Genomic DNA, 16,178 nt, shown 5'->3' with positions numbered 1-16,178 from the left:
CTTTCCTGGCAAATATACAAGAAAGGAGGTTGTTTTGTATTTCCGCCAAGGTGGAATGAACCCCACATTTAAGCCCGTGGCTACCTAGAGGTTGGGCCACTGTGCTTCTTTGTCTAGTCAAGGTAGGTTCTCATCTGTTCCCTTCACCTTGATTGCCTGACTTCCAGCCACTAGCCATGAGGAGGAATGGGTAGGAAGGTGACCAGTTGACTCCACTGACCCAGGCATGGTGTTTTCAGTTTGAAAACTAGCAAGGTCCTGGACAAATGAGGACCAAGTGGTGATGCTGGCCTGGACAAGAGAATGGGGTGTCTCAAAGTAACCTATCCCAGCTACTGGGGTAGAATGCACAGACAATTGTCTGAGGGTCGCCATTAATTCTGATGAGGTGCACTTACTACATGGTCACACAACCAAGGGGTGGGAGGAGAAGGAAGCTACCAAAGCACAAGCACTTTAGAGGGGAGCCATTGTGGGTTATACAGGAATGGGAGAGCCAGCCTCACCTGACAGGAACAAGCCACCAGGGACAAATCTCTGGAGAGCTTGGTGAGGACCCAGGTGTGGCACAAGGAGGCAAGGTCCATGGACGTGCCTCTCTCACGTCGCCAGGATGGAACAGAAGCCCCCTACCACAAACAAACAACTACAATGGGGGAACACTTAGGCTGTCCCAGGGAAGAGGGCTGAAAAAGGGGGTGAAGAAAATCCAGAATGAATTGAGATTATGTTTTGAAAAGACCCAATATGTATCCCAAAGAGTTCATCTTAGATTGCTTTAAATGGAAAGCACCTGCGACATGAGCAATGTCAAGTACGAGTTTACTTCTCTGTGGTGAGGGTGAAGATCAGACTGACATCAGTTACAGGGGAAAAGTAACACTCTGAGGATACTCTTGAGCCTTAGAGTGTAAGCGTGGACACCCACCCCACCAGTGGCCTTATGACTATGACCACGTTCATTGCTTTTAGGATATGGTCCAATTCAGTCCCACAAGACCTTGGATGATGTAGCCCCTGCTCTCCCTTTTGCAATCTTATCTGGTACCACTGCTTCTCCTCCCTCTTCATATTCCCCACACTGGTCTGCTTTCCATTCTCCGTTCTTTGATTTCCTCCTGCCTCAGGGCCTCTGCACATCTTCTAGTCCTTCCTCCTGAAAAATGCCTTTACTTCTCCTGGATCACTCTTATTTTCCCCTCCTCATATACATTAGATATCCTTTCTTTGGGGATGCAATTCATAACCTCTGAGATTAGGTCATGAGCCTCTGTTATTACCTGGATTCAATGGTAATTAGTTGTTTGGATTGTCTTTTTACTTTGACTCAACTACCAAATTGTAAATTCCATGAAGCCAGAAACCAAGTCTATTTTTATTAGTGTTTTATTCTTAACAAGTAGGCAGTTCTGGGCACATCTTCTATCTCTGGAAGGAAGAAAAGCAGGCAGACAGAAGGAGCCGAGGAAGGGAAGGAAGGATGCATCCAAATAATTGGCTAGTGCCCTTCACAGTGCATTTTGCTGTGTAGACCCAGATTATTTTGTCAAGAGTTCTATTTATCTAAAGGATTATGATCTCTTTAGGACCAAAGACCTTGACTTATTTTATATTTTGTCTCTACCAACTCTCTAATAAATAGCATGTATAAAATATGTATTTATTTATTTTCTAAAAGATATTTATTTATTTAGAGATGGGGGAAGGGTGGAGAGGGAGGGGAGAGAATCTGAAGCAGACTCCACACTGAGTGCAGAGCCTGATGTGGGCCTCAATTGCAGGACCGCAAGATCTTGACCTGAGCCAAAATCAAGGGTTGGACGTTCAACCGACTGAGGCACCAGGCACCCCCAAATATTTACTTTTTTAATAAAATAGTTGGATTTGGGCCTGACAGAGTGTTGCCAGGCAGATGGCAGAGTGCAAGCAGATAAATAAGAGATAGTTCTTTGGATGCTGTCATGGACTACAGCCATTCCAAATTAACTACAGCCTCCAACATGTTTCCTCTATCAATCTGATGATCACTTATATCCAAACGAGGTCAATTCATCCTAGACCTAATCAATGTGCTACAAGTGCCAGATGCTCAGGTTTCTATTTATATCTAATTTAAAGAGAGAAGCTTCAAAGAAGGTCAATTCTGAGCTGCCTGGGAAGGATTGCCCTTGTCTACTATGGAGTTAGAAATAAATATGAAAAATGACAGAATGGTGGTTACCACTTCGGAGTGTAGCCTCTGGAAGCTTAAGGGAAGGGACAATGATGTGCCTAGATAACTACATGTAAAAAGGACTTGACCCGAACACTCTTGTCCTCTTAGAAAATTCTGTCCTCCATGACCTCCTTTGGGAGTAGGAATCTTGTCCTTGAGCAGCTGTCATTTTGTATCATTATTTTGTGTACCAGAATCTTGCCTCCTACTGGATTGTAAACTCCCTGAGGTCAAAAACCATGTTTTAAGCATTTCTGCATCCCCATTACCTAACTCATTGTGGGTACTTACAAGATACTTACAGGCTGACATCAGTGAAACAAACAAATCAACCCAACAACTGAATCTCAATAAGAGGGCTTTGTGGCATTTTTAACTTACCCTGATCCCAGTCCTCACTCCCCAGCTCAGCATGGGTCTTGAAGGCAATGGTCCACAATCCCAGTATGGGCACCAGTACCTTGAGGGAGAAAAATGTCTTTTTCTCAAAGAATTGTGGTTGGTTGTTTTGACCTGTCTGGTGGTTCCCTGGAGCAGTTCAAAGGGCTAACCTTTACCTTGCCTGACTAGAACTCACCCAGTGCTGGGATGGCCATCCACCCGGAACTTGTCAAAAACACTTAAAGGCCAAGGTAATAGCTCCTGCTGCCTGGGCAGTGGATAACAGTTGGAGCAAACAATATACTAACCAAAAAATTTGGAAGGAAAGGCTGGGGAATGAGACACTTAGGAAAATAAGGGCTCTGAAACGCTCTGACATTTTCTTGGGAATCTCGAAGGCCACATGCATGCCCAGGGCTGTTTGCACGCTCAGGAAAGATGTGAGGAAGCCCAAAACTCTCCCTTCTGGCTGACATTCAGGTGTTGCACAAGAATGAAGTAAAGGCTCAAGCAGAATTATCAACGCCTGGCTGAGTATTGAGGACATCCTCTGGTACGCACACAAAGCCAGCCTCCAAAGACTGGGAGTTTTTGTGCTTGTCATTGTTCCAGACATTTAAAGAAACCTCTGTCCAATCTCTACTGATTGCCAGCCAAATGGAAGAGAGCCTTAAGTGGTCACAAATGACAAAGGATACAGGCTTTGTGAAGTTAGTTTAGAAAAATCATTAAACAAGCAACAGCTCTAACACCCTGCATCAATACAGAAGGAAGATACTCTAATTTTCAGAATTGCTACATTATGATATTAGGTGTCCAGTTTTCAACAACAACAACAAAACTGGAACATGTGCAGAGAGACAAAAAATATGGCCCATGCATGGGAAGGAAAGTAATCAATAGAAACTGCTCCTGAGAACACCTAGATGTTGGACGTACTAGACCAAGACTTCCTATCAACAATTTTAAATATGCTCCAAGCGATAAAGGAAACCATGGACAAAAAAGCCAAAGGAAATCATGAAAATGATGTATACAACAATTATAAACATATATACACACGACAGCAGATCCCCCCAATGTGTGTGAAGCATAGACTGGCACAATAGAAGAGGAAACTAGTTGAACAGTAATAGTTGGACACCTCAATAGTTTGCTTTGAATAATAGGCAAAGAAATTAGAATAACAGCAAGGAAATGGAACATAAACCACATGTTAACCAACTAAACAGGCATCTGTACAATATGCCACTCAACAGGAGCAGAACACTTATGTTTCTCAAGTGCACGTGGAATATTCTCCAGGATAGATGCTATGTTAAACCACAGAACAAGTGTAAGTTTGAAAAGTTTGAAATCATGTGTTCCTCAGCCACGATGAATAAAATTTGAAATCAATACCAGGGGGAAATCTGAAAAAATCCACAAATATGTGGAAATTAAACAATACACTCTTAAATAACCAATGGTCAACGAAAAAATAACAACTTCTGGGAATAGGGAGTTAGAAAATACTTTGAGATGAGTGAAAATAAAAGAACGACATACTGAAATTCATGAAAGGCAGCAAAAGCAGTATTCAGAGAGAAATTTATAAATACCTATGTATAAAAGGAAGAACGATTTCAAATCAATGATACAAACTTTCACTTTAAGAAACTAGAAAAAAAGAGAAAACTATATCCAAAGCAAGCAAAAGAAAAGAAATAATAAAGCTTAGAGCAGAGCAGAGATTAAAAAAAAAAAAACAAAAACGGGACTCCTGGGTGGCTCGGTGGTTAAGCGCCTGCCTTTGGCTCAGGGTGTGATCCTGGAGTCCTGGGATCGAGTCCCACATCGGGCTCCCTGTATGGGGCCTGCTTCTCCCTCTGCCTATATCTCTGCCTCTCTCTCTCTCTGTGTCTCTCATGAATAAATAAATAAAATTTAAAAAATTAAAAAAAAAACAGAGTAGGTGAGCTGGATGCTGACTTTAGAGAGTCCCATCATCGGCCCTCAGTGGGATGCACAACTCTGGGGAGGGTGTGGACTCATTTGCATTAGAAGCTCAGAACCTACCAGAAGGCATGGAAGTGGAACCCCAAACACTGTTTCCTGAGATTAAAAGATAGAGAAATCTGATAGGATGGCTCTGGCTGAAGTTCTCTAGCAAGAAAGAAGGCAAGGGGCTCCCTAGAAGAACCATGGAGAGCAGTAGAGGGAGAGTTAGCCTAGGCTGATGGCCAAAAATACATCCCAAGAGTCCAGGAGTTTTATTGGGGGGTGGCCCAGCATGGTGTGTACCTGGCACCCTGGCACCATGGCACCCTGGTTTATGTCATGTTTTGAGGATAAATGGCTTACTTGATAGTGAATTGAAAGAGCAAATGTGAGGTCCATGGTGGAGTGCCCTAGACAAATGGCAGGGATCTTGGATACAGGAGTAGACTGCAAAGGACCAGCAGAGACACCATGTGACCATGCCTGCATCAACAACCCAGCACACCACTCAGCTATCTGTGTTCTCTCTGTTAATCCAGAAATTGGAGGCAGGACTGAAATTTCACTTCTTCATTTAAAGACTCAAGGTTTTGAGGGGTGTCTGGGTGGCTCAGTCCATTAAGTATCTGACTCTTGGTTTCTGCTCATGTCATGATCTCGTGGGTGGTGGGATAGAGCCCCGGGTCAGTCTCCTTGCTCAGCAGGGAGTTTGCATGAAAGATTCTCTCCCTCTGACCCTCTCCCTCCTCTAAAAATAGATAAATCTAAAAAAAAAGACTTGGGGGTTCAGAAGTGGGTGGGAGGCTGGGGGAAGCCTTCATGATGGACATTCTGCTAACAGAGGGCACAATATGTCCTAAGCTGAAGAAACATACAAGCTACACAGATGTTTATACACACATGTACGCACACACCCCACACTCCCTGACATATAATATGACAAGAACAGTTAAAAACATTTAAAGAAGAAAAGAAAAAGGAAACTAAGACTAGAAGAGTTATCTTGTGCCCAGAGAGGGAGGCTAACTCACCAATTAGCTGGGAAGCTCTCTGCATGTGCTAGAAATAGGGCCAGACATTTGTCTCTAAGTTCCTAGGAGTCGATGTAAAGTAGAGAAGACTATAAGTTACCTGATTCATGATGCCCATAAGGTGCATGTGTATTTGTTGCTTTGATATTAGACATATGAATCTTCTCCTATGACTCCCCATGGGGTGGTTACTGGTCACTTATATCAAGGACAATGCCCCTCGTGACTATTTACTGCAACAAATGACAAAGCCATATAGTAGCCCCCCCTTATCTGTAGGAGATAACTTCCAAGACCCTCACTGGGTGCCTGAAACCATGGATAGTAGTAAACCCTATATATACTACATTTCTTCCTACACATGCATGCGCCTATGTAAAAGTTCAATTTATAAATTAGGTACAGTAAGCAATTCACAACCATAACTAATAATAAAATAGAAAAATCATGATATATTGCAATAAAAGTTATGTGAATATGATTTCGCTCTCTCAAAATACCTTATTATACTGTAGTCACTTTTCCTCTGGTAATGATGTGAGGTGACAAAATGCCTACATGATGACATGAAGCAGGATGAATGATGGAGGGTCTGTGATGCAGCATTAAGCTACCTCTTACCTTCTGACCACGCATCAGAAAACAATCACCTGCTTCCAGACCACGGTTGACAGTGGGTAACTAAAACCATGGAAAGTAAAATGGCAGATTAGGGGGACTACTGTACAACCCTCTTGTGTAACACCCTCTGTATGAGTTGATGGTCCACTTACCCCCAAGTGCAACTTAGTAAAATAATCAGGAAGGGTCAAAGCCCATGTTTCTCTGATGATCAAGATGTGTCCTTTATCACAGCACAGACCACAGGGAACATGGAAGAAGAAAGAGACCATGCATCCTTCATGTGCTCAGCTGGGCTTTGGTAGCTGGTGAAAAGCGAGAAGCTGGAAATCATACTTTCGACCAAGAATTCAGAGAGAAAGCTTCTGGAGCCTAGTGGTTCAGAGCGCCAACTCAGGAGCAAACCGCCTGGGTCTGAGTCTAGCTCCCCACTCACCATCTGTGTGATCTTGGGTGGTTTAACATCACGGCATCTGTACTCTTATGAGTAAAACAAAGGTTTAAATGAGGTTGCACATCTGATACACTCGCTGTATTTGTCAGGACTCTCTAGAGCAGCAGAGCCAATAGGATATCATGAATATGAAGAGCTTTATGGTAGAAATTGATTCATGTGGCTATGGAAACCAAGAAGTCCCACAGTCTGCTGCCTACAGCCTAGAAAACCAAAAAGCTAGCGGTGTAATTCAGTGCGAGTCCAAAGGCCTGAGGATTGAGGCTAATGGTGTGAGTATTGTCTGAGTCCAAAAGCCTGAGAACCAAGAGTGCCAACGTCCGAGGGCAGGCAAAGATGCATGTCTCAGTTCAAGTAGAGACAGCAAATCTACACTTCCTCCACCTTTTTGTTCTATCCAGGCCCTCACTGGATTGGGTGGTGTCCACCCGCTTGGGGGAGAGCCATCTTTACTCAGTCTACTAATCCAAATGCCAATCTCTTCCAGAGACACCCTCACAGATACACACAGACACGATGTTTTACCAGCTATCCCATAGCCCAATCACATTGTGCTAAGTTCCGGGGTTGCAGCATGAATGAAGCCAAGCTCGCTCACTCGCGAAGCTTCATTTAGAGAAGACAGGCCATAAACAAACAGGTGAATATAATTTGTCACATGGCAGCAAATACTTCATAGAAAAATCTCCAGGGGGAATGGAGTGAGGCCTGGGACAGGGGAGGTTGTTATTTTACGCAGAGGATTCCAGAACGGCTTGACCAAGAAAGTGTCTTTGGGAGATACCTGACAGAAGTAAGTGGGAGCCATGAAGATATGTAGAGCGAGGGTATTGCCACAGAAGCAAGAGCAGGAAACACATCAAAAGCCTAGTCCTGTGCCTCAGGCATGAGACTCAGTCATCCTGAGGAAATAAGTGATTCTTCTTCACCTGTGTGTCTTCCTCCTCTTCCTCATCAGCCTCTTCCAGGAAAGTTCCTTCTGGGCTTTGTGTGGCCTTCCTTGCCTCTGTGTGCACAAGCTGCATCTCCTTGCACATTTGTACAGCCATCCTGACATGCTGAACACTCCCGGTTGACAAATCTCAGGGGCAAGAGCCACAGGCTAGTCTGGGGCACAGCTGCTGCCGAGTCATTTGAAAGAGAAAGGGAGCCATTTTAAAAATTTATTTATTTATTTATTTATTTATTTATTTATTTATTTATTTATGAGAGACACAGGCAGAGACATAGGCAGAGGGAGAAGCAGGCTCTCTGTGGGGAGACAGATGTGTGACTCGATCCCAGGACCCGGGGATTACACCCTGAGCCAAAAGTAGATGTTCAACCACTGAGCCACCCAGGTGCCCCAAGAGGGAGCCATTTAAAGAGCATTTGTATTGGGGTGTAGGTTGGCCCTGTTTCTTGGCTTCCCTTTAGGTATGTTTCTTAGGGGTTTTAAACATACATATTTGGCTTCCACCCTTGAGAATCCCCTTCACAGAGGAGTCACAGTGACATCCGAGTATTTCCAGCACACGTGCAGGACAAGTCAAGGACTGAGCTCTGCTGACTCCCATGGTCCAGACAGGGTTAACCCAAATTTGCCTGTTTTTTCCTTAAAAAAGAAAGCTGGAAGCATTTCTGTCTTATTTCTGTTCTCCCCTTAACTGTTTTCCTACATCATCTGTTTTTTGTTTTTTTTTTTTTCTTCCAAGAAGTCATTCTTTTGTCCTTTTGGAAGGATGAAGTCGTTTTTTATCTCATTGTGTTTACCCAGACCCTTATCACCAAGGGCTTTGTAAGTTATGCCTGCTATTCCTTCGCTTCTGGGTATAATTAGTGCCCATTGTAATCACACAACTGACCAATCGCGGGAGGCCCCCAGGGGGACCAGGGCTGGGAGACAGGCTATTCATAAAATCATACTTAATATAGTCTTATCTTGCCAGGGAAAAAAGCCATCTGTCTGGCATGCTGCAACCCAAGGCCAGGCAGGTACTCCAGCCCTCCCCGAGGTAACAACTCTCACCAAAGTGTGCGGCACACGGGCTTCAAGAGGGAAAAAGCCACACAGAGGAAATGACTGGAATGTTTAGGGACATGGTCAAGGTGGGTTGCCGGAGTGCCATTACTAGATAGATGCACCCCAAAACCCCAGAGAACGGAAAAGGATAGAAATAAGAGAAGGAGAAGGCTCCTCTGCAACTCCCTCCCACTATAGAAAAGCAGCTGGCTTTCCTCTTCCTAAAGATTTTTCTTGAAACTGCTGCAAAATAAAGCATTGCCAGGAAGTTAATGAGTCCCACCCTGTCCCTTTCTCTTCTCCTCTCCCAAAGAAGGGAAATAGGCTCATTTATATAGGTCAGCATCTGAAGGTAATTAAAAATGTAATCTTGTATTTGCAGCCAGCTCTCTCATCTGTAGGAAATTCCCACCACCAAGTGATGCTACTGCTCTACGACTCCGGTGCACTTTAAGCTTTTTTTTTTCCCCTTCTCTTCTCGCTTATGGAGTGGATGCCTAAGTGCATCCCCATTAGCCATCTGTCCCGGCTGAGAGGATAGAGAAGGAATAAATACCCCCATTTTACAGATGAGAAAACTGAGATGCACAGGATTCCACAACGCACCTAAGTACAGCAAGGCCAGGACTAAACAGCCAGGTTTCCTCATTTTCCCGGTGAAAGGTTCTTTTTCCTACACCACAAGGATGAGAAGCTAGGGTTTGTTCCGGTGCACTGATTTCTTCGGTTGACTCAGTTTCCACGTGTGATAACTTCAGCTGCAACATGTTCCAACAATAAAAAGAAGACTCCACTGAAGGAGGATTTTATGTAAAATTTTAGAGCTAGACACTGACTCACGGCACATACTGACGATCCCTTACATTATGGACAAAAGCCTGTGCCCCAGAGCGGGGCATGCCGGCCAGGAACGACACACAGAGGAAGTGGCCATCCATACTGCAAGGGCTCCTGACCTTGGAAAGGTTGATGCAACATCCGTCCAATGGATCTAAAAGTTATTGCCAAATCCTCCTCCTATATAACTGTGTCTACCCATTGTCTAGGGATCAGCACTGTGAAATGTGAGTGATCAGGTGACTTTCTGGTTGTTTGGGTTCTAAATGGAATTTATGATATTAAAACCGAGTGAACACAGATTGGAGTGTTCCCCCAGAAAGCAACATCATGTAATGAGTAAGCCAAACACTAGACTGGGAGTCAGGACACCTTTCTGACTCAAGTTCTGTTAATAATTCCTTGGGTTATCTTAGGGAAGGGATGGGGGCCAGGATCAGGTTCCCCATCTGCCACTAACTGGCTGGCTGATTCCAACTTCTCTGACACTGTTTTCTCATCTGTGAAATAGGAAGTGGAGGTGTTGGACAGATTGATCTGGAAGGGACCTTCTGCCTTGAGAAAACTGTGATTCTAGGGCACACCCATAGCATTGACTCCCTCCCATCCCAACCACCAGTAGATCATCTTGGAATTAGCAAATAATTTAGGAGGACAAGTCAAGTCTGAACTGGACCTCCAAAGGAGCTTGCATTTTCCTTACATTATCCTTTTGTTCCAGGGGGTAGGAAATGGGAGGTGGGTGGGTAGAAGCAGTCTTTAGTTCCACAGCTGGTTTTGTTCAAATATAGTGGTATTTGTTGTAATAGAATTTGATCTGTACCAGTGAGCATTTATGTTCCCTTAATAAAACATCTTCCCTTCCCTCAGTCCGGGGGGCTCTTTCTTCTAGCAAATCCAAAAACAACATTCTCCTTAATGTGCAGGTGAAAACCAGGTGACAATGCTGAGAGAACTTCCTGGCCATCCCCTCACTGTTCGGACGAGGGGATCAATGGCAACTGTAAGCAGCACCAGGGCTCTCACCCTTAGCCACGGCCTCCCCAGCTAGTGGCCAGAAAACAGGAGAGAAAGACGCACACAGAAATGAGAGCTCAGCATTTTTCTAAGGGTCTTCCTTCTCCTGAGTCTATCGGAGTTCAATAGCAGGTCCACAGGGAGGCCCCCACTGAGAGCACCCTGGCAGCTCAGGGGGCAGGAAGGGGGAGGCAGTGGGGAGCGCCCCCCCCCCCTTCTCCCACTATTGGAGCCCGGCATGAGCCTCCTTCATCTCTTCTACTTTGGGCCTCGCTCGCACATCGCCTCCCACCCCCAGCCCCCGACACACAATCCTGAATAAATATGCCTGGCCCTGGTCCATGTGGGAATTCTGGAGAGTTACGATTGTTATTTCCAGGAATGCACAGACACCAGCAAAAATTCATTTCCCAGACGCATGGCTATTTTGAGAACCAAATCTCCTGCTCTGTAGCAATCACATTGGGGGCTTTTCAAGTCTTGCTTTACAATAGAAACTTGTTCTGCCTTCAGCTGCCTTTTACCTACAAGAATTCAATAAGAGAGAGAGAGGCCATTAGAGTTTCCTCTCCCCATCTCCGCTTTGGCACGACATACATTTCTGGCCAACTTTCCTGGCTCTACATCTTAGTAAATTCTTCCTGACAATAGTTAGTGACAAGCATGTCAGAAACAACAAACTCCGTCATCTATATGGCTTATCAATAATTTAGTCTCTTCCCTCTCGTGAGAGCCTGTGTGTTTTGCAATAATGAAATATATGATTTTAAAAATAAATAATAGGCTGTTGTCAGCCCGATCGTAGCTGCTAGTTATGAATGTGATTGATTGATTGAACATTTGACTTCATCTGCTCTAGCAGGATCAAAGGGAGACTCTTCCACCCGCCTAAGGCCACTAGCAATTTATTTAGAGACTGTGTTCGTATCCCAGCAGGTAGCAATATTGGACTGAGGTACACAGAAAATCAGCTCTTTGAGGTTTTTTCCAAGTCCAAGGGAAGCAACAAATGAGATTTTTTTTTTAGTTCATTAAATCATTAACCACTTAATCACTAAAAACAAGACATTATAAGCATTCCCCTTCGCTGGGATACCCAGGAAACGGAGTGTTGCTCTGCCGAGATCGGGTGTTGGAAGGTAGGCCCTTTTTACACAACATGACAGTCTCTAATTTTTTATTTATATGGCACTGTATTTTTTTTTCTTCATCTTAACTAATCAGTGTGGCAACAGCCACGCTGACATCCGAAAGTGACAGGTGTCTGCATTGCAATGAGGTGTCTCTACAGCCGCCAACGTGGGGGCAGGAAAAGACAAAGGTGTGGAGGAGATGTTTGTAAAACAAATGTTGCGACTGCGAGGCTGCTTGAACGGGAAAAGGGAAAGAAAGGGAAGAGAAAGCGGGGTGTAGGGGATTGCCCGAGGTGTGTGCCACCCCCGCTCCCCAGCCGGCCAGGGCAGAGGCCTTCCCTAGTTTGGCTGGCCAGTCTCCAGCATAGGAAAGACTGCATCCTTCCTTTCTCAAGTAGGGTCTCGAGGTCAAGTGTGATTCTTCGTCCCTTACACTGGCAGCTTCCCTGGGCTTTTAAAAACCCTGCAAGCCCGAGCTCTCCCGGAGAGCGGGGAGCTGCTTGGCATTGCAATGAGCGGGGTTGGTCTGGAACCTGAATCTGGTCCTAACCAGGGTGCCGGGAATAAAGGCGACAGGATGAGAAGGCCTGAGGACATCCACCCACAGAGGGACAGGCCCATCTTCACAAGAGCAGGTGACGGTCTTAGTTGTTCTAGCAGGGGAACGGAAGAAAGGGAATGTGTCTTCCCTTTCCGGCTCCCCTAGTCCTGCGCTGTCTGACCTCAGGCAAGGCAATTTAATCATCATCCCGATGCTTTGGACTTCATAGGGCCTTTCATCCACGGATCTCAAAGCACTTCACAAATAGCAATTCATTAACCTTCACAACCCACCCTGGGGGACGAAGGGTGGGCAAGTTTCCCCTGTGGTGGAAGCGCTCAGCTGGAGGCACGCGGAAAAGCAGTGCTTCCTTCAAGGTCACTCGAAAGTTGACCGGGGAAACTCGGGAGTGAGCAGCTGGCGTCAAGATGGGGTGCCGCTGAGGGCTGGGACCTCAGTTTACCCTCCTCCGGGCCATTCGGGCTGGATCCCCCGCCCTGATTCTCCTCACACGGAGCAAAGGAGTCCAGTTCAGAAAGGGGCAGGAAGGGCAACATTGCTCCCCGCCAGCTGTGCGCTAACTGCTCTCATGCACACGCCACATCTCATCCCCTTCCTACAGGAAGCCAGTGAAGTGCCATCCACTCCATTTGACAGGAGAGGAGACTGAGGCCAAAGGCTGTAAGGAATTTACTCAAGGTCACATAATTCATAAGGAGTGGAGCTAATGATCGATCTGTTTGTAATTAATAATAATAATAATAATAATAATAATAATAATAATAATTCATGTATATTCACAGGCACTGCCCCAAGGCCACCCCTGAGAATTCTGTTTTCGATCATGGGCCTTTCTGGGTTTATGACCAACTCATCCATTGAGCCGATGAGCTGTAGAAGGAAATGTCGAGGCCAGGGATGGCAGAAAGCCTGGCTCGGTTTGCAAAGCTCTGCCAAGCTCGAAAGTGGAGAGCCACAGAGACAAAAGAGTAGCTCTGCAAAGGGATGGGGAGGCCGGGCAGATGAGAAGAACAGCGTGGGTGGGGGGGGAGGTTGCCAAGGATGAGTTTTAGGGGATGAGTTTGGCGCCAGGATGGAGAATGGGGCAGCAGCTACTGTGCATGCGTGAACTGTATATCACAGCGAGATGGAGAGATGAAGAATTTTAGGAAGTTTTGCTTTGCATTATGATGTGGTTTCTTAAGGGGATGCGATGTAGATTGGAATTGCTGGGCTGCTTTCGGATGCCGACATGCTTCCCTGTGTGCGCTGCCAGGCCGAGCCAGGCTGAGCCAGGCCAGAGCTGCTTGGTGTCCAGGGGGCAGCCCACCTCTGCCCTTCTCGTGCCACACTGCCCGCCACTCCTCCCCTGGGGCTGAGCGGGCCACTCGTGTTTCTGTGGCCCCATGTCACGGGGTAGAAAGGGTGTCGATCACATGCTTTTCTTTTTTCTTTTTAAGATTTTTTTTAAGATTTTATTTATTTATTCATGAGAGACACAAACACAGACTGAGAGAGAGAGAGAGAGAGAGAGAGAGAGAGAGAGGCAGAGACACAGGTAGAGGGAGAAGCAGGCTCCATGCAGGGAGCCCGACGTGGGACTGGATCCCGGGTCTCCAGGATAACGCTCTGGGCTGAAGGCAGGTGCTAAACCACTGAGCCACCCGGGGATCCCCATGATCACATGCTTTTCAAAAGCTCTTGCAACTGCGTTGTGATTGAACGCTCCTTCCTGTGAGTCACCTTGCTGGGGCTTGGCAGGACTAGCAGCACAACTGACCCTGCCATTCTGGTGAGCTCATGCATGTGCCAGGAACAACCAGTGTTTGCAGGTTGTATTAGGACCATAACAAAACAGCCACAGAATGTCAATGGCTTAACATAATGAAAAATGCTTTCTCACACACTTGATGTACCGTGTTGTTGGCACTGCTCCGCAGTTCTCCAGGGCAGGTGACCTCCAAGCCATGACTCCAGGGACCAGGCTTCTAGAGTCTCATGATTCCCCTATCCTCTGGGGCCTTGGAAGTCCTTCACATCCATTTGCAAGAATGGCAGAACCATAAGGTGTGGAGAAGGGCACAAAAGCCAGGAGCCAGGCCTGGAAGTAGGTACATGTCACAATGCCAACCATGTGGCCCCGCCTCACCACCAGGGAGGCTGAGATGTCTTGTCCAGCTGTGTGTCCCTAAGGAAAGGGAGATCGGGTTTGGTAGCATTAAGCAGTCTCAGCTATGCAGGGCCCTCCATCATGAGACCAGGTGTTCCCATCTCAGCCAGACTTGGGACTCTGCTAGTGCTGGTCCCTCAGGGTGTGGCGCATCAAGTCTGTGGGTGCCACGCAATTCCCTCTCCCCGCACCATGGATTTCTGAGTAAGCTGTAATCCTCCAGAGGAGAACAGAGTTTGGAACACTTTTGGGGAGTTTTGAAAAGGCTCTATGGACCTAGACTATTGGGAGACATCTGACATTTTCTGGCTGGAAGGAGGACATGTCTGGTTTAATAACCACCTTTAAACTGACATTGACCAAGGCAGCCTTCTCTTTATTCTGTAAGACACGAAACCAGAAAAGCAAAACAAAACAAAACAAAACAAAACAAAAAAAAACACAACAAGCCATGTGCAAGCACCAAATAGAAATGGATACCTTACCAATACACATAAGATGAATACTAAAACTCCTCAAAAGCCTATCTCCAGCATCCATCTAACCAAAGCTGACCTTGCTTTCTTGGAATATCTCTCATTATTATCCTGATTTATCCCTCATTTTCAGGACAACAGCCTCAGTTTTCTTTCCATGTGGAGTCATGTTCTCGGCAGTGAAGCTGATAGGAAACTCCATTCCTCTCTTTCCCTGGAGAAACCATGCTTCCCGGGTCACTATGACAATCCCCAAACATGGAGCTTTATTTTGGAACACAACCGAGCACACTCCTCATGGACTACAGGGGTTTCATAATGACAAAAATCTGCTTACTGCACAGTCTGTTTTTCTTCATTTCCCCTGAAAATACCAGACTCTGGTTGTAATGGAGAACCAAGGCTGAAATACTGCAAAGCAATACTTGTACTTCCTCCAATGTTCTTTTCTCTGTTGCCTTCAATTCCTCTCCTTTCCCATTTGTAAAGACAAAGGGGAAAATTCTATAACCACTGGCATCTGTCCAGGAATTTGGAAAAAAAATGAAGCAAGACAAACAACAGAGAAAAGTGAACAGTCAGTGGAATGGCTTACCAGCCTTATAGTGTAAGGTAAGTATGTTGATTTCTTGTCCTCTTCTCCCTAAATGTCTAGCTCTTGATCCAAATTCTCACAGTAAAATCAAGGGTTGATAAAAGAGCCCTGCAAAACTCCTACATGGAGATGAGTTGCCCATCAATATGCATCCTAAATCTTTAAAGAAGTCATCTGGTTTGGCTCAGTAGTTTGGTTTCTGAGACTCTACCTAAAATTAATGACCGAGTTTGGAGTCTTCCAGAAGCAGAGCCTGAGACAAGGATTTGGTGCAAGTGAGCAGTTTCTTTGGGAGGTGATTCTAGGAAGCATGATGAGGGAGTGGGTGAATGTGGGAAACAGGAATGACAGAAAAGCCAATATGATGGATACACTAATGGGTCAGACTAGGTGGGTAGCTGGGGCTCAATCCTGTGAGGACTGTCTGACAGAGTGTGTTCTACTCTCTGTCCATTGTGTCCGTTGTCATGCTGAAGAGCAAACAAGCCTCAATTCCCATCTCCATTGATTGAGGTTTGCTCAGAGACATTAATGTTGGCACGTCCAGGCTATTCTACATGTATGTAGGCCAAACATGTTTCCATAGCTGAGAACAAATCCACTCAGGTGACACAGGAAACCAACAGACCATCCAGAGACTGTCCTCAGGCACCCCTGAGAAGGGCCTAGGGATGGAATGCTGACAGTATCTGCTATAGATAATAACCATATAGAAAAAAGAAACA

The sequence above is a fragment of the Nyctereutes procyonoides genome, unplaced genomic scaffold, assembly GCF_905146905.1.
Source record: "Nyctereutes procyonoides isolate TBG_1078 unplaced genomic scaffold, NYPRO_anot_genome, whole genome shotgun sequence".
Taxonomy (NCBI): Eukaryota; Metazoa; Chordata; class Mammalia; order Carnivora; family Canidae; genus Nyctereutes; species Nyctereutes procyonoides.
The sequence above is the reverse complement of the archived record's forward strand: the minus strand, read 5'-3'. Positions refer to the sequence as shown.